Here is a 27,071-nt window from a genome sequence, read left to right on the forward strand (position 1 = left end):
ATGGTTAATAGTGTAATACATTCATGGAACACAGAGCATGAGTGACTCTTTAACAGTTTAAATTAGATGATTTATCACCTCCACCCCCCAAAATTCTTAATAAAAGTAACATATGGATATCTACAAACCTCTCTACCTGAAATGGGGTTACAAAGGCAACAGCTGAAGGTTTCAGCCTCTCTTCTAAGGCTCAGCACAGTAACTGAGACAATGCTTGCTGTGCCAAATAAGAAGTCTAACTTGCAGAACAAAGGCAAGGTTTGAATACCAACAGAACTGCTGAGCTATGACCACTATTCTTCAATATATCAGTGTAACATATTGAAGACTGTTTTTCACTACATATTTCATTCAAATTAACTTCATTTGCATAGCTATAAAAGTTAGCAATCCACTAAATTCTTCAAACATTTAGCAGAGCTTTCAGTGAAAACATTTTGCTCCAATAATGTTGCTGAATGTGAAAAGCTCTTATTTTTAGTAGCTGTGTTTTATTTTTGTTCACACTGATGCAATTTCACGCTATCCATGTAATATAACTTGCACATGGCAATTTTTATGTCCAGTGTTTACAAACATCCTAAGTTCTTTATAAGCACTAAACCAGAGAAATGGAGAAGTGCAAGCCCCAATAATTGAGTCAATGTTACTACATTAAAGTTCAACAAATACACATTATAAATATATATATAAAATTGGTTTTTTACTAACTAGAAACTTGTTTGCTACTTAACTTTAAAAGTGTATAGCTGTATGATCACTTCACTGTATTTAAAACAAGAAAGTGAGAGGTGTTCATAAAAGTACATTCCCTTTCTGAAACACGATTCACATGCAGAGCCATAAAGAAAAGATTTGGCTGAGAAAAAACAAACTTGTCAAGTTCTTGTACAAACAATAAATTCTTCAGAAACACATCTCAAGAGCCTCTCCCCTCCTTATCTCTTCTCACTCAGAACTGAAAACAATTGTACAAATATCTCACAGTTTACAACAAGCTACACCGATTTCCACATTCCTCTGTTTCATGTTTTTGTAATGTCTTGAACTGCCACAAACTCCAAGTGCTGCATAAATCCAAATCACATTCAAATTTAGAATTGGTACCTCAGGGGAGCTTTTAACTTTTGTTATTTAGAGAAGCCAGTGAGTCAAAGTTCTATATTTAACATGATGATGGGGTTACATACAGCTGGGCAGTACCATGACAATATTTAGAAATTATCTCCCCACTCCAGGAACCTCCCAACCTCGGTGCAAAACAGGATAAGAAAAGTAACCTCATAAAGGGACAGAGTTGTTAAAACAGCCAGTGTCATATAGAGGTTTTGATATTTCTTCCATTAAAAGTGTTTAAAAGCAGCAAAACCAAGCAAAACTGTACCACACTCCTGTCATTCAAAACAATAATAATGCCCTCTTGTTAGCATTATTGCTGAATAAAAATCATCCCAAATAAGACCATTTTGATGGTGCAATATAGCAGGGAAATGTAATTGGTGTAATTACAATCATAAGGACACTTTTACTACAGGAACAAAAATTAACTCTGGCAGTACTTCAGCCACTTTCTTTTTTCACACACTCCAATTCTTTTTATGAGAAGTTTTAAAGACTTTATTCATTTAACATGCAAAGAAAGTGATCTAAAAGCTTGCTATGAAATCTTAGCTGGATACATAAAAAAACAATGGATTTGGGATTTTTCCCATGTACGTACTGCAGTAGTGTTAAAAAGCCTCAATAAATAAATAGTGAAAGAAACAGGAACATTTATAGCCTACCAAAAAAATTATAATTTTTTCTATTTTAAGCATAGTAAGTTTTGCAAGCAGCAGCTTTTGCTGTTATTTAAAAGAAGCAGATAGAACAATAAATCTTTCTATTTTCCTTAATTAAGTAATAAGTTAGGAAAATAAAACTTTGCTTCCTCACTTGCCTAATTTATATGAACAAAACTTCCAAGGGAGGACTGAAAAGACTGTGGCTAAATTTACACCTAAAGAGTTAACTAGAATACACAATAGAAAAATTATCTACAACTGTAAACACATTTTTCAGATTAAGTTGTTCACACATGCTGAGCTAAGCACTTCTTAGAAGAATCCAAATTATGAAAAAGACATGAAACTGCCGAAAAGTTCAGGGAAGAGGGGAGGGGCAGGGGGGAAGAATAAAAATAAAAATGCAAAACAGTCACTTCCCCCACCCCCAAGCCTACTTCAGGAAGAAATTCAGAGCTCAATTTTAATCTGCTTTGCTCTGCAGAATATTCATTCAGTGAAGGTGAATTTATATTTGCAAAGTGGTCTTAATAGTACCACTTTTTGCAAAGTTCTCAATTTAATTTAGACAGCACATTTCTCTGTTCAAGTCTACTTTTTAAATGGGATAAAAAAAGCAATTCAAAAAAGACAGAAGTTCTGTAACTCTCACTGCACTGAAACAAAGTTTTCAACAACCTGGTTAAAATCTTAGGCAACAATACAATAAAACATGTATTTCACCCATCTTAAACTTATGATTTCTTTCAGGAGGTACCTCGTAGGTAGTCCCATAGTGGCAGGTGTACTGGCATTGCCTGTTGGTCTCTGCATCCTGTTCAACATTCGTGTAGAAAATGACTCCGTCTCCGGAACAAGAAACAATCTGTTTGTCATTGGTGCATGGCAGGAACTTTGCACTGAAAATATTGGCTCTGTGTCCTGAGCGAATCGTTGTGAGAACCTAGAGAACAAAGGAAAAAGGGAGGCTGCAGCAGGTCGATGTTTTCCAAGCAAATAAAGGATGGAAAAACCTCAGACTGTGAAATACCAGTTATGCACAGGCTGCCAGGGACCTACAGTTCAGTACAACACAACAGACAAGCTGCCTTTGCACCAAATTTCTTCTAAGAACAACGTGGTTCTACAAGAGAGATTTGCTCAGGCACTTGCACGAAGCAGCCTGTAAAATACAAGGGCTGGAATGCAGCTGCCACCTTCGTTTTTACAATGCTGGTTCCAGAGCACATCGGGTTTCTCAAAACGAAATGTTAGTCAGGGTGATGGTGCAGCCACTCAGCACACCAGTGAGGAGAGACTTAGAAGATCTGGGACACTGTAAGCCACGAAGAATAAGGCATTGCAATCCAGCTCAACTTTATAGACTTTAAAATTTGATGTTACTCTTAAACTCACTCTAAAAAGGAGAACTGATATTTACAAAGAAGAATGTTTTGAAACTAGCCAAAAATAAATAAACATTCAAGAACTTGATTATACAGGGTAATAAACCAGGACTTGACTTAGACTCTCATTCATCAACACTAAAGCAGAGAAACATATGATTTACTTCACCATCACAGCTGATTTTAAACACTTTGTGGTGACTCTTTATCCTTCCTCAGATATTTAGTTTACCAAAACTGAAAAAACCTCCACATGCTTTCCTGTGAACAAGTAAACATTATATTCTTATTTCTCCCATCTGCAGCACTTGAAGCAAACTGCATTTTCACCACTCCCATTAGGAAAGAAATACTCACCAAGTTGTTTACAGTATGAAAATTACTTCCAAATTTCCACTCAATTAAATTAATCAAAGGAAGTGTTTTGCAAATGAAGTTTCTCTGTCAATAGCAGCTCATGACTAACAGTTCAGAAGTGCTATTTCACACCTTCTAAATAATTCCCACTAAAAAAGTTTAACAGTGTATCTGCATATTCTGAAAGATACAAAATATTGATGGCTGGAGTCTATTTTTGCTACTCTACCTAGAAAATAACAGAAAATATAGTAATAAGGATATTTGCCAAGATGACAGAATTACAACACAGTTCTGATACCAAATTGCTGCATTTCCTGTATAGATCCTCTTACTCAAGCCAGAAAAAATTAAGCTAACACAATTGTAACACTCATTAAAAATCACACCTCTAGTACATTTCAGGAATAACACTGATTATTGAGTCTTCTTGCTGGTACCTGCTGTTTTATAATTACATTTGCATGTACTGGAGAAAAAAAAATTCAAAAATCATCTTCTTCTCTGCTGTTACAAAGAATAAATAACTCAGCTAACTGTGAAAAATAAAAAAAGAAAACAAAACATCTCCCATATTCCTCATTATGTTTAAGTAGAGGAGTAGTACACAACAGGGGGGAAAACTGTTCCATGAAAGCATAAATCTTTAAATTGCAGCACCTTTTAAAATATTACAATATTTTAATGTAAAAATTTTATAATGAGCAACTGTCCCATAGTAGGATACTGGATATTAAAATGAACTCTGCACAATAAATAACATTGAACATCCTTTATTTGCATGAACAATTCTTACTCTGCAAGTCAGTCCACCAACATTCACTTTGGAATATATCCATCATCCACTTCACAGCTGTCTTGGATATTACTTTTCCAGCAGAACTCCCAGTCCAAGAGAAACCCTATCTAGTGATAGTGATCTGAACCCTCAGGCTGACACCAAAATTGAAAGGAAGAGATGAAGTTTGGAAGCTCTGGCTTATTTGGAGAGGTGACCAAAAGGGCCTTACCTAGAGGCACAGGCAACACTCCAAACCATCACAACCCTTCAGGAAAGCAAACTACTATTTTCTACTCAAACTCCCACCATACCTTCTATTTCTCCCACACATTTAATTTTTGAGAATATCCTTGGGGTTTAGTTGTCAGCCTCTGAGAGGACACAGCTCAGAGCATCTCTTCTATCAAACTATCAGCAGTTCCTTCAAGAGAAAGGTGTGGGACAGTGCCACTACCTGATGGATGCCAGCTGGCACTACTGGGAGTCTTTCAGCTGCATTGCAACCCTTATTTCAGTACAAGTTATTCTCCATCCACTTGCAGGCACACACAAGGCAATGTAATTTTACATTGGAGTGAACTATTATAATCAAGATTGACACCCCAACAACATTACACAGAAAGACATTACATACAGTACATTACACAGAGCAAAAGATACAGTATTTTAAAAGTGAGAGGGAAACAGTTTATCTGACTACAAGATTTCATGAGAATTACTGAATCCTATTGCTGGTTCTGACACTAATCTGTGGTGAGACCATGCTGTCTTTGTGCCAGGCCATGTACCGTAAAATGGGATAATACCAATGTCACAAAGGATTAGAAATCTCAAGTTCTAAAGCGCTGTGAGATTTTATTCCCATTTATATACACTAGGATGTGCATGATATTATCTTTTTCACATCATAATTAATATCTGAAAACTGATATATTTAGAAATATCTTTTAATACCTTGAAAAATACTAACTTGCATCCTATTTGAAAATTAACAAGCAGCCAGAAACAAACCTACCTTTCTGCTGTAGGGATTAGTAATGACCAGGTTGGTGTCATCTGAACCAGATAAGATATATTCTCCTGTATCATTCCAGCAAATTGTATTCACCTGCATGAATAAAAAAAAAAATGCTTAGACTTACATTAATTCAATTTTCACCATATTAAAACATCAAACTCATCCAACACTACAGAAATAGGAGTTAACAAATTCAACTGAAATGATATAATTTCTAAGCAGCTAGCATAAAAAAAATTGTGTTTTTAAAACAAATTGATAAGGGAATCACCTGCTTCACCTATGGCATGTCAATTACTCCCTCTGCTCCTCAAGAGCTCATCAGGTAAATTAGGCTTCCCACACTAGCCACAATTTTACATACTCAGGTGCTTTAATGTACCAAATCTACTCCACAGAGAGTTCTCTGAATTTGAACTGGAGGGCATCACAGTGCTCTCATTACTGCATCTTCACCATATCCAAATTCTGACCATCCATTGCTTTGTACACTTTTCAGTGACCACACCTTCTCAGGGAAAAGCACTGCAGAATCCATCCCAGATCCTTTTTGAAAAGTGTGAGTAGGCTGGGAAAGAAGAATCCTACAGTGAGCTACAGAATTGTACTGGGAGAGCTTTACAATACATTTCCTTATCAATTCTCCTTTTCACAAGACTGTGCTTAATAATGTGTCAGTGAAACAAAGCTGTGAAAGCACTCAAAATCCAGGAAGCTCAAAAGGTATCCTCCAAGCAGCAGCTCATGCACAAGCACCAAAGACTGCATGCAAGACCACTATTATTTCAAGTAAGCCTCTAAAATACCTTTTAAGTGTCAAACTGCAGCCATCACCATTTTCTGCTGGCTAGATTCTGTTGGCAGAACAGCTGCCTTAGTGTGATGTACCAGACTGGATTACAGAATTGGTAAAAAACCCACTTTGTTCTGAATTATTTTCTTATGCCTTTTTTAAATTTCAAATATTTCACTCTGAGCCCCCCCCAATAAAAATAAATTTTGTTTAAAATAAATACCACCATTCTAGTCGCTGTTTTAATGGCAAGTTGAGTGGGGGTCAGTTGCAAAAACAGAGTTAGCAGTTTCAGGTGGATCACAGGGATAACAGCACCTCTATATTCTCAGGTGGAGGAACTTGAGGAGAGATCCTGGTGTTAAACAAACATGCCTATGCCAGGGCTAGCTCAGTGCTCAGAAACAACCAGATATTGTCAGGATTTATTAGGAAATGCACAGAAGAGCAGGATATACATCCATGCATGGCAATCCCACATGTCCCATACTATGCAGTTTGGTTCATATCCCATTCCTGTATTCTCCATTTCTATTACTGCCCACTTGGAAAGAGAAATTAAGACAAGGAATTACTGAGGTGCTCACAGATATCTAACACTTTTTATGGCAAGAAGCAAATGATATGTACTGCTCTAGGGAAGGGAAATGATAGAAGCTTATGAGAACATGAATGACATGGAAAAAGTAAAAAATAATTTTTTTGGATCTTCTTAGTACAAGAAATGGAAGGCCTTAAATAAACAGTCCAATGACACATGGCTTTTTAATGAAACTGGAAATCATTGCTATAGAATGCCTTGAACACCAGAAGTGGAAGGATATACATATTCATCAAAGAGAAATGAAAAATGATCAAAAACAAAGGTGCAGCTTCCACCTCTATCTACCCATTAAAGCATGATGTGTTCTCCAGAACACCCATCAAATACTGTCTGCTTGCCCTGTCTCAACTTCCTTCAAAAATATGTGCTGGCCACTTTCAGGGCCAAGTTATCAGGTTCCACTGAGCTTTGGTATGACCTTGCATGGCTACTCTTATGATTTTGTAACTCTGGCTGTCAATCACTAAGAACCACAATTTCAACTAGCCCCCAGAACCATCTATCATTGAAATAACCTGTCCTGACAATGGATGTACTCTAAAATGTTGTCAAACATTGCACAGCACTACAGCCAGGGCAAACACACAACCCAGCAATGTTTATTTTCATCTACATTTCCTCTCAGGCAGAAAAGTATTATTATCATTGCCCTAAAGAAACCAAAATGCTAATGTAAGAATACAGGAATAGAAACAAGAATGAAATACTGAAAAAAAAAGGAAGCTACTAAAAATTTAAAGTCATGATATGAGAAAGAAAAGTTAGCACAAAAAATTAAACAAATTGAGGGGGTGGATGTGTATATTTATGTGCAAACACAAAACCTGAATGACAGCAAAGCAGAGAAACATTGAAGATGCAAAGGGGAGATGAGATTATCTAAATTGCAGCACCACAAGTCTACCAAGACATCAATCATTCTTCTCCATAATTCCAATTTCATTGCAATTATTGCCTCAGTTGAGCAATTTTAATATACCATGCCCAGACCAAAGTTGGTTCAAAAATAATCCTGAATGTCATAACCAAATTATCAGAGGTCTGTAACTAAAAAGGCTTTTTTATTCTGTACCCAATCACCTTCTCAGCATTACTGGAAACAAATAACTCAAAAGTAACAAAGTTTTTCAGTGAAATCAGCTTGTTTGGGTTTTTTTTTCAGAGCCTTTCCAGTCAATATACACAGTGTTCAGTACAACCTACTGACCAATACCGATTAACCCAAATAAATTTACATATGGATCACTTAAAAACCAGAATTTTAAAAAGTTTCTTCTCCATGTAGTAGTAGTTCCATGGTAGTGAACTACTAAAATATAATGTAAAACAAGAATGGGTTAGAAAATTGCTTTTTATTTTGAAAAAGTTACATATTGTACTACCTGCACTGCCACTCAACACCTAACTAAAAGTAAAATGTAACAGTTACTATTCTGAGAGTTTGGAAACCTTGGGAAAGGGTGTTGGACCCAGAAGAAAGGATACATCAAACACAAATGACAGACAATTACTAACAAGCTAAGAAAAGCCAAAGGTGTGAAATTAGTTTTTTCTATTAAGTACTCCACATTATTAATTGTATCTAATTTTATTTGTCACTCATCTAGCCTTGCAAGGAGTCAGTAGGCACTTTTGATTCATTAGTCAATTAGTCAGATATAAATTTGCTATCTCTGTGTTTTTCTCAAAGACAACGCAGAAGGCAGTGCAGCCAATCCTCAAAAAAACAAAAAAGCAAAGTCCTCACTTCCATGCAAAGTGACCTCAGAATCAAGTCTTTTGTGAACAGAAGAGATTAAGAGAATACAAAAATAGAAGAAAATAAATAAAAATGGCCGTAGATATCCAGAATACCAGGAATATCCCTCAAGCAAAGAAGGGGGTAAAAAAGCCAATGCTTTTCATCCAGTGGAGTACAAGGTGAAAATTGTTTCTAAGAAAACACAAACTCCCTATACTGGTTTAAGCCTGGCTTCGAGGAGTACATCTGAAAAGGACTTGTTCCCAAGTGCCATCCTGAAGGAGATGAATGCCATGAAGGATGCTGGTTTGTTATTGATCTGAATGCCTGTACATAGAAATGAGAAGTTACTCCTTCAGGTAATATTCTTTATTTCAAAATGTAGCATTTACTCATGTCAAATGCTTCATCTACATCCTGCATTTCAGCCTTCCTCAGTTTTCACAGGAACAAACCAGGAAGAAAAGAATCAATATTTTTACTGCAATTCAATATGTTTTAGAGTTTCTTTATTCTCTTCTTTCCTCACACTCATTGCTGCTGGTCCAGATTGCTTCTCTTTCAACATTTCTCCTTTGGATTGAATCACTTCATACAGAGCAGCTCACCTACCTCTGTACATTTCCTCAAGCTCCCTTTACAGCTAACACAGAAAATGGCAAGTTCTGGCACACAAATGATCTTACTGAATTTGACCATGTGACCCTTGTTGAAAGAGGCACATCCTGCACTGGAAGGATGATAAGGCTACTGGCAGACATCAATAATTCTGTAGAACCAATTACTTCACACACTACTGCTAGAAACTGTGTCTTCAAACGAAGGGGAAAATGGGACTGCTTCAAAGAGAATTGCCCCTGAACTCTGAGGTGAAAATACTCAGATTTTAAACAAAAGGTGTTATGGTAATATTACTGTTACAAGAGCATGGATATGTGAAGTAATTCATGGAATATTCCCTTCTTCACAGATATCCCGCCTGGGTATGATTATACACACAGTTGTATCTCCCATGGGATCTCTCTTCTGTCTAACAGGTAGGAACTTGGACTTTTATCCTCAATTAGTAAAAAAATTTCTTGCCTTAAGTAAGTTGTCCACCGTGTTCAATTACATAGCATGCTTTATATAGAAAATATAAGCCACAACTTATTCAACAGAACAATTAAAAACTTCTTAAAACACCAATCAACCAAACAGCAACCAAAGAAAACCCCCAAATGCCTGCCATCCAACCTTCATTAAAAAAACCCAACCACTCAAAAACCAAACCCAGAAACACCTTTTAATAGGACAATATGGCATTAATTCCCTACATTTGAAATGCATACTGAGTCAACAGTTATGGGAAGAAGGAAAAAAAAGCCTAATTACCATTGATGGTAATAAGGAGTTTAATCAGTACAAGCATTGTAATTTCATTGATTTCTATGTCACAGATTTTTTAAAAACATATAGTAAGAAATTATACTGAGTGGTTGTTAGCCTTAAAAGATTATTCCTTGCAAAAAACCCCACAGTAAATGAGGTAGGAACTCCAATAGCCCATTCCTTAAAGCTGGAGAGTTCTGAGCAAATTTAACTTCTAAAGACATTTTTTCAAACTGTAGTATTTTAAACACCAGCAAATAATGCTGTAAGTTTACAATTTAAGTATTTTCCACCCACTGAAACAGTTAGGCCATATGTTAAAGCATACTTCCAAAGCTAATACAATCACATCAAAATTTGTTTTCAAATAAATATCCATCAAGTAGATTAAAGCAACATCAACAGCCAACACCAAATCTGCAATTTCTATTACATGACACAGAGGCAGATAATTGAATAGTGATCAGTCACTTAACATTTAACAAGTAGTGAAGAAATATTATTTTCCTATATTCTATTTTAATAGGAAAAAACCACTTTTTTTACAAGGAAATAAAGAAAAAATAAATAAAAAGCCCTAATCAACTTCAGGAAAAGAAACTTGAAAAATTTAATCTTAAGTATTTGAGAAGATGAGAAATTACTTAGGGAAGAAATTTGGAAGCAAAGTATCACTGTAACAATCTTGAATATGAAAATTAGTAAATTCACACAGTATCATATAATTGTTTGGGTTAGAAGAGACCTTACATCATCATTTTTGTAACATTTCTTGAAAAAAAAAGAGAAATGTATATATTTGTGTGATTTCACCAACACCATCTGCACCAGAACATTAAACTTATAATGCAATCAGCACAGGAAAAGTAGCTCACATTTTATATAGAGCAATTCTAATCCTGGCCTTTCCCAGACTTTCCAGGCTCACAATAACACAGGCACATCAAAATCATACTTCTGATCTCGAGAAGGCTGGATGTTAACAACACTTGTTCCTTAAAACTACTACTGTGTTAGTTTAAAATTATATTGCTCCTCAATTAATTAAAAGTCCAAGCAACTCAAGCTAAAATAATCATTATGTTTGTACAGTTTTAGAAACACACATTAAAGCACAAAAGCTTCACTTACATTTTCATTTTTATAGAATACTTTCATTTTTCACATATCTTGTACAATGAATACTTTAACAACCATAAATTTCTGCTCTAATCCTCAAAGGTAACATGGCAGCCTCTTTGTCCTGAACCTAGTTTAGGTAAAAGCTTTATTTAAAAGGATATGTTTTAAAATATCTGGACTCCTTTCAAAAATTAATATTAATATTTAAATAAGTCTTTCAGGAAGGTTTATTTTTGTTTTCATTGCCTATAAGTCAGCATGTAGCACTTGATGATTTGCTTTTTGAAATTGGAAAATAAATCACTCAAAACAATAACAAATTTTTAATTCAACACAGTATAACCAAAAAAAAAAAAAAGACTTCATTTCAAGGTTTAAGATGAGTCCTAACTGAAAAGGTAGGAATGTGCTTAAATGGCAGGAGAGATTAATTCAACCAGCAATAGACACAACATTAAGATACAGGATTGGTATTTTGCTTTGCTTCAATGGTAAAAGCGTCAGATATTCAAGAAGAAACAAATAGCAAGAGAATTCAGATGTAGATTGCAACAAGCAGAGTGGTCCTGCTCAGTTTTAATGAACAAATATAAGATATTTGCCTTTTTAAGTTGAGGGACTATTACCATGGCAACAAAATCACAATTTAACAATTTTTAACAAACAAAAAAGCAACAAGTGACTTACACATCCATCATGCACATTCAAGGTTGCTTCAAGTTTTAATCTTTGGATAAATTCTCTTCTCCCTGTGAAGAAAAATACCAATTACATAACTTTTGAAAACTGAAGTAGTTAAGAGCCTGCTAATGACCATTCACAGGTAAAAACCTAAACAGTAAAGAACCAGAATATACATTTAAATCTTGAAACAATTCATATGGTTCTCATTTTACAAATCCTAAGACAAGCATGACATTTGCTGGTTCTTCCACCACCTTTAATAAGAGTGCAGAAATGCAAAACGAACATTTCACAGGTTCACAGGCTGATGCTCCCTCTAAAACTAATAGCAAGAAAAAGGAAATGAATCCTGTGGTTATTTGGTTAACTCAGCTGAGAGGGAACTATGATAACATAGTTCAAGCAGTACAACCCTTGCATTTGGGAAATTAACATTAAAGACCAGTAACACCCCATTTCATAAAAATTATCTGAAAAGAACAGATGAAGCACAAAGGGGAAATCTATAAACACATATGAAGACAAAGCTCCAAGAACTTTCATGTCCTTATACTCTATGTACAAACTGATTTTACCACTGCACTCAAAAACACTACTGTACTAAACACATGAGGAGGGAAAACGAAAGGATATTGACAAAAATGTGGTCTTTTCCTTAACTAGATGTTTGAACACATGGCTCCAACTCTCAGGTTATACTGAACCTAATATTCCCCAGAAAGCACTCTCAGAAAAGAAAAATACTGGTAAACCTAATATTTTTAACTTCAATCCCAAAAGCTTCTAAACTCAAGGACCATTACCCCTTTTTTAATTCTGTGTTAATACATGTCTCAGAACAAAATTCCAGGTAAGAGCATCAGACTGTAGGCCTATGCCAGGCTGCACTGTTTCCAAATATGTAACTGTGAAATTCACTCAAAATAACCTTAAAAACCTCGAATCAGGAAAAGAACAGCAAGAGACTCCACATCTGAAAAATCCTACATTGGTGAACTTGCTTTGGTTCAGCTCAAAGCAGAGCCATGTCAGAGCTCAGTGCTGTCTCTGGCAGTGTAGCACATATTTGGAAAAGTAGTTTCTCCTCTCTCCACTTGGTTCCTCTGAATGCTTTTTATTTCCCCCATATACTCTCCAGCCCTGCAAAAGAACACCTGATGTCCACACCTGGTCCCTCACAACCACCTGTCTGGAAGTAGGCACTGAGCATCCCTGCCCCACTCCCTCCTCCAAGGCCAGGACACCCTTCCAGCAGCACCAACTCCGGCACCCCATCCAATGTTCATGCAGCTTTCCCTCCATCAAAAGGTCTGGGCTAGATACCTCAGTTTTGCTGGAAGTAGAAGCCACCTCCAGAATTCAAAATTGCTCATAACACTGCTTAAATACCACATTAGATGAAGATCGTACTTGGGCAAAATATTTTTTCTGTTTCAAGAGGAGGTACTTAGTGGGTGAAATGGTTATAAAGTGCTTGCACTTAAAGCACGCCTGAGCCAGCTTTAAAAATATAAAAGCCAGACTTCCCTCATGCCCCATTTTATAAACACTGAAGTCGTGACATCTCAGGTGCTACAATTTCTATTAACCAGGAATAACCATAATTAGAGAAAGATTAAAATAATGACATCTTATGCATCACGCTCTACTAGCAAGAATGAATGCATTCTTTGATTAGGAATACACATCTACCTAGGCCACTATGCTTTCTTTGCCACTTCTCCTTACCCATTTTCCCCCCTCCAGGAACACACTTTGAATGTAGATTCTTAATGGTTGGTTTATTGTACCTTTCTGTGAAATCCTATTATTTTTTCAAATCAAATGATTTCTGTGTTTTCAATGAAGATTCCTACTTTCAGGTAAATTTGATTTCTTCAATTATTTGTAAGTAAATGTGAATGCTGACGTGGGAAATATCACTTGCTGCATGCTTGGGTATCACTTTGCATAATGGAAACTTTAAAATTTGCTTCTGGGGTGCTCCTGTATTGCAAAATACAGAGCAGTAATACATGACCTCCAAGAGGATAACTTCATTAAGAACTGTATACTCCACAGACCAACACAAAAATAGTGTTTGCCAGACCCATCACACTTCCATTGAAGAACAGAAAAAATGTGATAGCAGTGGACGATTGTTGGGCATTGCACCACGTGCATAAAATACATGCAGAAAAAGGTGATGTCTGTAGAGCAACACGCAGGAGCTTGCTGAGAATCCTCTGCACACACAAACACCAAAGATGATTCAAACTAATTTTTAAAAACAAACAGAAAACAGATTTTTCTCCTTTCTGTATGCTCTGGTTTTAATCCAAATCACTTAAACCAGCAAGTAAGAAACAACAACTACGTTCTAATCACATTTTCAGTTTCAATTTTTATTTCCTTACAGAAATCTGTTGACAAAATAAGATATGAACAATTTGTTGCTGTTAGATTAGGATTTTTTGGTCTTAATAAGAAGAATAAAGTATCCATAAAAGTTTCAGTAAACCTGAGATGCAGGCATAAGGTGTCTCATATACTCAACACTGGGCCATTTAAAACATTTTTAAAAATTGTTAGGATTGCATATATGATTTGTTATATATGTGTTTAGTTCTTTATCCTTTGATCATTTTTATCTATATATTTGAGAAAGTAATTAAATGTAAACAAAATGACAACCTAAATAGTTTCTATATTTCCTAAAGAAAAAAGGGGGCAAGGGAGAAAGCAGTTAAAATGTTTTTCCTCTAAACCCCCTCTTATTTGATTAAGTACTAAATGCAGTAAGACAACTAAATTGATTGTTTGTAGTTTATCTGATCATTCAAAACTAGAATCATCAGATCCTAAGTGGTGCTTTTACTCTTAAATAAAAACCTGAACTACATGAATAAACCGATCTGAAGAAAATACTGCCTCTGCTTTTGTTGTTAAAAGGTGAGCAAAGTCAGTGAATCTGTGTTCCTTGTACTTCAGCAACGACTCCCACAGGTTCACTTGGTTTGATAAAAAATGCTCAGCAGTAAGTATTAGAATTTGTCACTTGAGTATTTTTGTCACTGATCCACTTTTATGATGTTGAAAAAAATTAAGAAGCAATGCCTCTTGGTTTCTTTTGTATTTACTCTTCAGCATCTCAGCTGTTATTGCTGGACTTCCTAACAGTCAGATGCTCCACATCAAGGACTCTGCTCTCCCAGGTGACAAGAATCTTCACAATCCTTATTTCCCATTCACCTAACCCAAAGGCTGCCTGTTCCCTCCACCTTCCTACAAAGGCAGCTCTCCTGGCTCCCCTTTCAGCTACAATGATGGATGAAAAACCACCCCCAACCTTTTAACAAAATGCCAAAAGTACTTTCCTCTTACAATATCAGCATCAAGACCTCTGTCATGTTTAGATTTTTCCCACCCCAATACTGAGAACAGGCTCTCAAGCCAGAAACTATTTCTTTTTCCCCTTAACTATGTAGTATCCCTAGAAAGGCAATAATTTAATTCTGTGGAGGTGCTTCAATATGTTGTTTCCTATATTCAAATAAGGCCTAGGACATGGATCAAGTGATCAAGCTGTCATCACCAAGATTATCTCACTGGACAGTGGAACACACATGGGGTTTGTTTCAAAACTGCTAAGGTAAATTTACTAACAAGAACATAATAAAGCAAAACAAAAAAATAAGCCCCAGTAAATTTCAAATGGCTGTGATGACCTCCCTGTGTTTACATACCTGAAATTTGGAAAGCTGTCAAACTAATGCTCCACCCACCCATTTTCACTAGTTATGCACCAAGTGAAGCCTCAAGGTTCAGTGCTATTCTCAGTACAATGATCAATAATATTCTCAGTTTTTAGCCATCCACCTATTCTCACCAAACTTTATGCACTACTGAAGCCTCAAGGTACAGTGAAACTCACAGTGCAGTGATCAATGTTTTTAGTTTATATTAAGCTGGAGACTTAGGGATCATTCTGTGTATGAAAGAAGCCCCACCTTGGGTCATTCATGATACAAATTTAAATATGAGAAAGCAGGTGAAAGAGAAGCTGCAACTGTTTCTTTGTAACTTTATTTCTTCAAAACATCCACTGTGCACGAGGTCAAACCAAACACTGCCTTTCAATTCCCACCTGGAGAATTACCCAGCCTGCGTGTCTGGGCAGTGCTCTAGCCTCACTTCAGGGAGCAATACCAAAATAAAGCAGCATCTCTTGTACTCCCCACTCACAGTCCTTACATTTAGGTCACAATCCTCAGTTTAAGAATTGCTGATCAGGTGGTTCCTACATGCCTGTTTTGGCAGAGAGACACGCACCTTTCTTTTGTAAGTAACTTAGGCAAAGCTGCTTCAGAACTGATGACAGCAGACAAGTTAGATACTTTGAGCATGCAAAACCTTCATATATTTACAACTGGGCTCCAAAGTTTCCCCTTGAAGAAGAACAGATCATTTCTTGATGAAGGTTTACCTTTAAAGCACACTTGTGCTCCACAGAAATTTAACTAAACTTTGATCCAAAGCAGCACCAGCACAGTATAAGATGTTAAAAGACAACCCTTATTCAGTAATAGATCCCATTTATCAAATGAACACTCATTTATATCAAGCTGGCTCTTTGCAAGGCCAAGTCCCTCAGCGCTGGCTCGCTGTGACATTTGGAATGCCCTAGTTTAAAGCTGAAATGGAGCCAGCATCTGTTCCCAATGCAGAGCACATGGTATCCTGCACTCTGAGTGCATTTCAAAACTTCTCGTGGTTTTTCAGGGTACAATTTAGGCATTTCTGAAGTAACCCCATTTGTATATAGCTTATTTTGCTGGATTAACTCCATCACACTCTTCTGATCTGCATGTAAACACGATTTTCCCAGCAGCCAGAATTCTCCATATACCATAAAGCAAACAGGACTGCACATAATAAGCACTGAATTAACTTCTATCAAGGTAAGTTAAAAATTCATGAAGATTAATTACAACCTTAAAAATCACTTGTTAGCTATGTAGGCCAACACTGGCCCTACTTTATAGTCATTGTGACAAAGGCTCAAGCAATTTATCAAAGGAAAAGAGTGAACCAGCAGTACTGCCAGAAACCAAATCCATGGGTGTGACCTCCAGTCCTTTGAACAAGGCTCTGTGTTATATTTCTTCACTCTTCTGCACTACTGCAAAAATGCCAAAAAAATATAACTCTTGGTTCTGTCAATGCTTAAAAGAGTACCTTTCAAGAGACTATGATCAACTATTTCATTATGGTTTAAGCTCAAAGCAGATAACTCAAATTATTCTTTGTTCTTAATGATACATCACAAAGCCTGAAAGAATGAACAATACGAAGAAAACACAAAATATTTTTTATTGTCTACAAAGAGACTTCTTTGCCATTTTAATGTGTCAGAGTTTTGCTACTAACCAGCCAGCATCAAACAACTTGGTGCTAATCAAGTCTGTACTCAAATCCTAAGATAGGCTCAAGTAATGAGCTTTAGGTATTAAGAAACCCAAAATTTTCAGATATTATAACACCAAGACAGAAACTACAGAAGACAGGACACTATGCCCTAAATTATAAATCAGTAACCTATAATATCTCATGGTGAGTACAGTAGTACAAAATCTGGTCTCAAAAAACCCACAAACAACAATAACAAAAACAAACAAAGAAAAACAAAACAAAACCCAAACAAAACAAAAACCAAACCAAACAGAACAAAAAGCCAAACAACCAAAAAAGAGATCTGCTGAGGTTTTGGGGAAAAAAAAAAAAAAGTAGCTCAGCAATGTTATACATTTTAGGGTAATAAATAAGCATACTTCTGTTTAGGTTTGCTTCTGCAGAATCTGCAAAAACAGGTTACTGTCGGTAAGAGCATGGATGTGTTTGGTTAGTAGCAATGGCTGTAATTAACTTTGAAACATGTTTTGGATACTGAAAGTATACACTCCCAAATATAAGCCTCTACTGGGCTCCATAACTGGTAAGGTTACAAGCATTTGGGATTTAAACCAATGCCTTTGATTTCTGTTTGATATTTACCATGGTTTATGCCTGAAAGATTTCATAAAATTCAGTTGCATTAATACAAAGTGTTTAATGTTTTGTCAGTGACAAAAAAGTAGGATAAAGTACAAATACCTTTCTCAGGGAAGGCACTTTATCTGTGCTGTACTGACTGGTGCTAAGTGGATTTCATTCACAAGTACACCACATTCTGACAGATGTCCTTACACTTCCCCTTACACTGCCCATATTTATGTCTTCTGTATTGTTCTTGCCACAGACTGCAAGTGAGGTTTTGTGACAGGAGGAAAAATATGCAGTTTTCAGCAATTTTGATATTTATTCAATCCTTTAAAGTAGTCCAATGATCAAATACAAACTACTTACCGAGACAAAAGGCACTTGAAATTTTTCTATTATGCCACAAATATTTCTGATTTCTATAGAGCAGACGACAAAATTCATATGACAAAACTAAGAGAAGCTCTATCTATGTAAAAGATAACACATACCACCTTACTCCTCTCAACAGAAAACTATCTGGCATAGCTTAAAGCGATTAACTGGAAGTAGGATTAACTACATGCAAAAGATTTTGCTGTTTTCTCTTCCAGCACTAAAATAGGCCTCCTAAAGAAACTCCTCAAAACTCCAAAACAGATACCAACACAAAAACAATAGTTACCAGATCAAGACAAATACATTTGTGCCCTGCTTTCATCTCCAAAGGAAAGTCAAAGGAGGCTTCTATTAACGGAAGGCAAAAATACATATTATGCAGATTGTTGCAAGTTGGAGTAAACAGTATTACTGTAGGTTTCAATACGTCCTTGGAAATGCTTTCCTTTGACTTTTAAGAGTCTTCATCTGAAACTATGTGAGCAGCAATGTTGAATACTTTCTTATAAAACTGACATCAATGTAATAACCCAGCCAATCCTTAACACCACTTGAGGAAATACACATCAGGAACTCTGCTTTATGTTCTCAGGTACTACTGACCACAGTGACACCCAAGGTTCATCAGGAGTTCCACCTCCCAACAGGAAAAGATGATATCTAGGAAGCTGAAATGCAGTGCTGCTCCACCCCAGTGCAGAAGCTAAAATTGCTCCTAGCAGAACCAGGGTATCTCACCTCCAGGCACTCAGGCAAAATGAACACTGGAGCATGCAGAATGGCCAGGAGAAGGAAAGAAAAAGTGGAATCTGCTTTTAAGAGAGCATTCCGAGAGGAATGTCCTCTTTCCTGCTGCCCCACTGTCACCAGTCCTGCCATCACCTTCCAGTGCCTGCCAGGGACTGCTGCTTCTCCCACTCTGCCAGCAGGACTAACCCCAGCAATTCCAGACAAAGGCTCTGGGCAAAATTAAAGCCGACTATTTAAAGTTGTTTAAGCTAACTCAATACCCATCTTTAAACAGATTAAGAAGTGATTATACAGAAGCTTACCAGCATATCTATAGCCATGTCTTCTAGCAAAAAACACCCCAGGGCCTGCCTTTTCCACAAGTGAAATGGAGAACTTGGACAGCATGGAACTGAGTTAAGGCATTTAACATTCTGCACACCTGCCTAATTTAACATACCATTTAATCCTGGGTAGTATAGGAATTGTACACTGCTGGGTTTGTTTGGGGGAACTCGGGAAATAGATACATAGATAGCATAACAGATATGGGTCATAACCCCCTACATTACAAATGTAAACACCAGCAAAGTGAGCAGGATTAAAGACAGATTACATCAAAAGTTGAGCTCAAGTAGAAAGCTGAGTCTTGATGGTAGATGACTGTTATCAGTGTACTGACATAGGTTAAATTATAGCTGAGTATGTAAAAACAAATGGGGGGAAAAAACCCTTTTAAACAGACTTTGTTTAAAAACAAATGGGGAAAAAAACCCTTTAAAAATTACATTGTCGTTGCATTAAAGCATATGTATTCATCCTAGGCAACAAAAAACAACCTGTTTAACTCCAAAGACTCTTTTTACTGAAGAGAGTTCTCAGGACACAACAGTGTTTTTAAAATAAAACCAAATTTAAAAGAACCAGATTTTTTCCTCATTTCCTAGAAAGGTAAATAACAGGAACAGACTACAATAACTGTAACAAAGCAATGCAACCTAAATACAGAGGTGTGTTGGGTTTAACAGTTTAATTTTAACAGTTTTTTTATTTTTGTGAAGTTTCAGCAGTTCAAAAAGGGTTGAACAAGCACTGATGGTTCAGAAAACATGAAGTTCACAGGGAAGAGAAGGGACAGATTCTCATCTTGCCCATGATATCTGTTAGAGAACAGTCAGCATTAACGACACACTCAATCTTCCCAGAGAAAAGCCTGCAGATCCTTGAGGAACAAGAGGAGGAAAATAAGGGGCTATTAAAATTCACTGATGTGACTCAGATTCCATCTCACGATATTCACATTCAATATTTAACGATTCAACACACACTAGAGCACTTGGGACACATCTGAATCAGCAGCTCACTAAGCTCCAAAGACACAAAAAAGCCAAGACTTGCACTCAAGTGCAACAGTGAAAAATCCAGTTTTGTTCAAAGGCTGGCACAGTTTGTGTCTGAACTGATCCCTTTCCCTTAGTGCCAGGACAGACTGGTCTCAAGTGTCAACAGGTTCTTGATACATGATCAGTTATATCCCACTAGACTATTCTGGGGACACTCAAGGATAGATGATCAGGAATCACATGCAAAGTCACAAGAACTCACAGAGCTGCAGTGCAACATCTTGGAAGTGACTGAACACAGGCAGGTTTAATGGTCTGCCCTAATGCAGTTAATGGAAGCAATCCAACTGGAAGAAAGCTACAGGAGGAAAAAAATTTAAATAAATAAAGGAGAGAGATCTAAAGGATCTCTCACATCACTGCCTCATCCTGAAATACAAATCCAGTACATGCTGTACACGACTTGTTTTTGCAGCGAGAGACAGCTTTCATGTATCAAAGCTCATTATTAGAAGATCAAGGTACAACTTAACTACGAAGCTGTCTGAAACACTCAGCATCAAGGCAGGCAGTTATTTACAAAGCAAACACATTGCCTGTACAGTCCTTAAAAGCACACAATGTAAATGCAATGAAATATTGCAATCAAAAATGAAAATATATTAGAAGTGCACACAAATGTCTGCAGTCTCCAGCTGTCTACAGAACACTGAGGCTCCAAAGGTTATAAAGCAAATACATTTGCATCCTAAGACTGAGTAGATTTCAAATATTATAATACATGCAAAGCCTTGGGACTACAACCCACACTCCTACTACCTGGCAGCCATTAACACACATGATTCATGTTCTGTTAGTCACAGATATTACACATAAGGTTAATCCCTTAAAATCAAAAAGTGCATCTGCATAGTTCTGCCCATTTGAAGAAATTATGACAAATCTGCAGACAACCGAAAAGGCCTCCTGAATTTCTGAAGTACAGAAAATCAACAGTCTGGAACAGTTATACCAATTTTTCATCATTTCTTTCTGGCCAAATATAAGGCCAGAGATCCACCTTCCATTTTAATTCATATGTCAAAATGCAACAGCAGCAAAGCAGTTGGTGGTTTAGAAAATTAAAACATCAAAACTCAGTAAGTAGGTTCATTGATAAGTTCTGATCTAGGCAGTAGTATAAAAATCTTCTAAAAAGAAAAAACAAAACCCAAAAAGCAGGTTTCTGCAAAGTAATCCCACCAAAGAACACAATAATGTGATCCATAAGGGTCTACAGTTTTACACAAACCGGTGTTTGTACATAAAAAAACAGAAGCGGTGCTACTACGAATCCCCAGCATCCTAAAAACAGCCATTGGAAATCATTCTTGTATTTCAGGACAGAGCGACAGAAGGCACCAAGTAATCTCAGACCCTGCATGTAATTTTTCCTTTTTAAAGAAAATACACAAAAATTATCATCAACACATTATCACTGAATGGAAGTAAAATGAGACAACACTGTGGAGAAAGAAGCAGTAACAAACCATATCAATTAAACCACAAAACACACAGGAAGATGAAACTGAAAAAAGGTCAATGATATCAATCACATGCAAAGATTTCTAAGATAACAGCAAAACAAGCTGTCAAATTTGCCTAGATTAATGCTACATGGCTGTACCCCTTGCAGGTCCAAGTGGCTCCTGTCCTCCACTCCCACAGCTCAGTTAGTCTATGCTTGAAATAAGCCCAAAGATAACAGAAGGCTGATTAAACTGAAATTAGAGCTAAGCATTCAGCACTTAGGCCACAGAAATACTCATCTAACCTTAATCCTTCCTCCCAGCTCACATCTCTTTCTGGTCTTCTGATATGTACTAAATTATTACCAGCCAGCATTTTTTTATTTGTTGTTTTGTCCAGATGATTCTGTTACGCTGTGCTTTTATTATCCTTTACCAATATTAAAGGCTTTAAAATGGGTGTCTTTATTATCTGAGCTGATTTACTTTGAAGTAGGAAAAAAATCATTAATCCTGTATGCTAGGATCACCCCTCATATCTTTTCCTACAACCTGTCTATGGTTTTAGACATACATATAGTGCCTTTCTGCTTCTTGGTACCAATTTAAATGAGATAGGATCAGGGAATTCATTTCAGACACAGTCTCTTGATTAAACTCCTCCAAATTCAATTTGTTATCAACAGGTCTTGATGCCACATTGTTCTCTCAACAGCCCATCTTGTAATCTTTTAAGGACTGTAGTCACTAAGCCTTGATTTTATTAACAAGGGAAAAAACTCCTAAGATATCCAGTTTAAGGCAATACCTGGTCACTGTCCTCTCTTGTGGATTTTTCAATTAAAAAGTTACATCCCTTTTCTGCAATGCTCTTAGGCATCTTAAGCTTTTCTACACAACCAGTGAAGATCCAATGACTACACCAAATTTCCTGCCTTCCTAAAGCTTCCTGCCTCCTTCCAATATTAGACTGAGCATGTAAAAATTGTTCTACAGATGTGTTTTCCTCCAACTCATTCATTACACAGTGAACTTCAATTCTGACTCTGCCTATTTCTATTATTCAGAAATCATTTCAGAAATCACAGAAAAAAAAATCTGAGGAGTTCACTTACATCTTTCTAAACACGTCAGTTAGTCAAGTTGCACAAAGTATTTGTTGTGTAATAGAATATATCACTACAGAACTGTGCTCTCATAATCAGACCATCAGGTACATTTATAATGCTTCTTTTTTAGTAGTTAATCTGTTAGACTTGAAGAAAAAACAACATAAAACACCTCTACCAGATCTGGAATTTAGCTGTGACAGATAAGTGGTTTTAACTCATGGTGGAAAAGAGAATTAATTCCAGAGGTTTAGGACATTAAATATAACAGTGTACCAGAAAAAAAAAAAACTAACATGAAAAGTATAATGCAAAGAATTTAAGAAGAAAGGCTGGTTAAATACTCTGCCCATCTCCAAGTTTGCAAGAGCACCAGCTACAAAGCTGATCATGTTAAAGCTGTCTGACCCTTCTTACTCTGCATTATTTTCAAAGACCAACACACCACATGTTAAAATTTAGCTGGAACAAAAACTGGGGAAAATAATGCCTTTCTTTTTGGTTGTTCTCCCCAGCATTCAAGTCTCCCTTCTCCTGGGTTTGATTGGTTTGTTTGTCCAAGGAAAGCAAACGAGAGAATGAAAGTTTACAGTATTTTAAGGAACGATTTTAATTGCACTCTCACACTCTGGGCAATGTATTTTAGGAAATACCAAATGTTCAACAGCAACACCCAATTCTATGTTCATTCAACCAGCCACTGCTAGTTTTATAAACTGACATGAATGGAAGGCAGTCAGTATCCAAACGAATCAGTTATAATAGCTATTCTTGCCTGGTTTTCAACCCTACTTATGAGCAGGGCAATCAACTAACTTCAAAACTGTAATTAGCTCTGGGGTTACTGTGGTTCATCCCTACAAACAGGGGGAACTATTGAAACCTAAGTAGTTCAGTGATTCTCCCTACATACAAATATTCACAGATCTCTTTTTAGTAAGAACTGCTGAAGCTTTACAAAATTTGATCACAATGAATCTAACTACTGGTTTCCTTACAGTGAGTCTTTTACAGACTTCAAACTTTTCCCAAATCTTAAAAACCAGGCTGATAAAGACTTAGTAAGATATGAAACAATCTTTTAAGAAGGGGGAGTGACAGCTCACAGGAAAGCACCACAATGCTATCTCTAAGATATTTGCTAAGCTTAAAAGAAAAAGAAGGACCCAAGATTTCAGAAAATAGTACCTGCATGAAGATATCAGAGATTGGGGAGAGCTGATTATTTTGATATTTGCTTCCATTGTATCAAGTTCCTCAGCTTCCAACAACCACTCTGAGCTAAAATACAGCATCAGTTCCTCTCCTTTTAAACTGAGAGACTTTCTCTGGATAACCTGCTATGTCAGACAGCAAAAATAAACCAATGAAACAAAAACCCCAAAACAAACAAATAAAAATAAAAAGGAAAAGTCTTCATTCTTCCTGCTCTCAAAACAGAGCCATTCTTGGCAGCAGGACCCTCTACAGAAAAGCAAATAAACCCATCACATTAAATACTTCAGAGGAATTATGGATCCCTCTTTCTGCAAGAAACCCATGCTGCCATTTCTCTAGCCAAATCGTTATTTGCTATATTTAATCCACACAGAGGCCTTTATTGTGCTGGCACAGAACACTTTACCTGCCACCGGAACATGTTTGTTCACTGGTGGCTGAAACATTGCCACAATGATACAAAATTGCAAGATTTGGAGATTCCTGTGAAAGTATCCTGAGTAATTACACTTGCCAGCTTCAGGTCAGAATTTAACTTGGATACTACAGTTTGCACCCGTGTTTTTCAGAGTAAAAGCTCAGTTTCCATCTGTGATCCAGTACCAGGGCTCCTCCCACAGCACCAGGCTAAGAGGATGCCTAAACTGAATTAAAGAGAGTTACTGACAGCCTCCCCCAGGCCTGCTTTCCTCTGGAGACCTCAAATACAAGAAGTGTCTGAAATTGAGACTAATTAGCCTACAAATGCTGAAGGAAACGTAGCTAACAGATACATCGCTGACACACATCTTCCCTCTGTCAGCACAGCAGGAGCTCTCACCAAAGGAGTGAAGGACACATCCCAGGGATGCACCCACTGCCCCATCTCCGTGAGCTGTTTCTCTGGAACTCTGTCCAGAACTGACTGGTCTTCAGAGCAATTATTTAGAGATCTTGCAAAATCAGACAGAGTTTTTACAAGGCAAAATAAATTCCAAAATAAATTCCAGGGGTGAGCTATCTGCATGGAAAGGTACATTACACACATCCTTCCTGGAGCAGCTGTTTTCAGAAGCTAAGAGGGGCTATTTATAGAGTGCCACTTGATTGCCAGTTCACATGAAGCTAAAACACTGAGTAAATAGGAAACAGCAATTAGTTCTCAGATGTCTTACTTCAAAACATGGTCATTGTCGATATTTCTGATATTTTACACTGTAGCACAACACAACCATCCCAGTGAAGGGCTCATTAAGCAAGTACCATCCACACAGACACATCTTCCTCCCAACTGCACTGTTAGTCATGGACTTGGTATAATGCTTTTCCTTTGATTTGGTGGCTGAAAAAGCACAGCAAGCAAAGATATACATAAACTACTTCATTTTGTACCTGAATCCATAACTGTTTAGACAAATTTACAAAGAAATTTTGCCCAAACAAAAACCAAAAAATGCACATGGACAATGCCTTGAGTCTCCCACTACTCCTAAGTCACAATGAAATTCCTGTCCTCCATTTGTTCTGTCTGCCAGACTGTTGAAACACTACTAAAAAAAAGAAATTATAAATAGGAAGAAGCCTCACTTCCCACGCAGATCAGACCGGCAGTGACCAACAAGCAGTGGCACCCAGCTGCCCACTGCAGTCTTGACCAGTGGGCCAGAGAACAGAGCTCCTACACAGAGCTGCTGAACTCTGAAAAAGACTCACACCTACCCTGCCCTGCACACAAAAAGGCACAGCAACAGGCCTCTTCTCTGGGAAATCTGCACTTGAACAACCACACCTGAGTAGCAGCCCAATCAGTGGGTTTATCAAGGCCATAAATGCCATTTGGGGTAAAAGTGCAGTGGTTCCACAAGACAAGCACACCCTGTACCAACCCCCTGGTGAAAAGCAGGAGTCAGTAAGGACTGAGCATGTCTTGCCACCACCAGTGCAGATCTCAACACCAATTCAGTGGGAAGCCTCTCCCAGGTCCTATTCTTTCAAGGCTCTCAAACCACTGAACTTGTTTAGGTGAAAGGAGGAACAGCAAATATGAGACCTTAGCCAAGGCACCAGAGTTCTGTTTTTAACTAAAGGAATGTGCATTTTATTGGAGCAGCATCGAGAGAAGACATCTTGGTAAGTCTGGGAAGATGATTTCTACTGTTCAAATCTTAGTACTTCAACTCTCAGAGACACATAAAAGCAGAAGAAAAAAACCAACAAAAAAAAGACACTTCTTCAGAATATGCACACTACAGTCTCCTAATTTTAACATTTAGCTTTTCTGCTCCAACTGGAGCAGACAAAAAGAAAAAAAAATCCAGTCAGAAGGATTGATCACTAAAAATTAGAACAATCCTCAGCTATGGCTTGGCCCAGCACAGCTTGAGACACTACCAAAATCAAAAGCAGCTAAGATCATTAGTTCACAACCTTTTTTTTATTTTAGGAGTCAATATTTCTTTCCAAGGAACTTGTGCACTGCACACACACATACACCCCTCTCTGGTAGAAACCTACCAGTAATAACCTTGATTTCCTTGATTAACCTTTTGTGGATTACTGAGTACTCAGGGACTACAGACTGAAAACTCCCGAGTTAGGCTTGGTAATGTGATATCCCACCTTAAATTCCACTAGGAAAAAACCAAACGACGGACCATGACCACCGAGCACAGCCGGGAAAGCCTGGGAGGCACAGATCGACACTCGTTTTACAACGCTGTAAATCAAGCTCCATCTCGAGTACTCGAGGTTTGCACTCCAAGGCAGGAATTGTTTTGCCACATGAGCACAAAGAACGCGTTCCCGACCCACCGAGCCACCTACCCCGGAGAGACACCCCCAAATCCACAGTGCCACTACCATGGATCTCCACACTTCCGAAAACACGGGAATAAATGCCGGTATTTTAAAATATTTTTTGGTAATGTTTTTTTACAGAACCTGCGCCACGACAAAGAATATCGACAGCTCCTTCACGCCACGGAAACCTCCCCGCGGCCTCGGGAACTGAAAGTGGCGCTGGCTTTAACTTGGAAAGTGAAAATTCTTGGCGAGGGCATGGAGGCGAGGGCAGCCCGGGGCTGCGGGGACCCCGCGGAGCACTTGGGGACACAAAGGGCGGGCGGATCGGCCCGCAGCGAGCGCGTTCC

The 27,071-nt window shown here is 37.4% G+C and overlaps 1 protein-coding gene across 5 annotated transcripts in view; it reads right to left on the reverse strand.

Annotated features, from left to right (window-relative positions):
• DCAF6 (DDB1 and CUL4 associated factor 6) overlaps window positions 1-11,894 on the reverse strand; it is a 58,720-nt gene extending 46,826 nt beyond the window's left edge. For 4 of the 5 annotated variants that reach the window (XM_031058128.1, XM_031058127.1, XM_031058126.1 and 1 more), the window contains exons 1-3: window positions 11,644-11,894; window positions 5,323-5,415; window positions 2,542-2,727 (exon numbers count right to left, since the gene is read on the reverse strand). The gene's annotated coding sequence lies outside the window, so the exon portion shown is untranslated. The remainder of the gene's footprint in view (window positions 1-2,541; window positions 2,728-5,322; window positions 5,416-11,643) is intronic. The other variant, XM_031058129.1, reaches the window with a different exon arrangement.
• Window positions 11,895-27,071: the final 15,177 nt, after the last annotated feature.

Source organism: Geospiza fortis, unplaced genomic scaffold, assembly GCF_000277835.1.
Source record: "Geospiza fortis unplaced genomic scaffold, GeoFor_1.0 scaffold72, whole genome shotgun sequence".
Taxonomy (NCBI): domain Eukaryota; kingdom Metazoa; phylum Chordata; class Aves; order Passeriformes; family Thraupidae; genus Geospiza; species Geospiza fortis.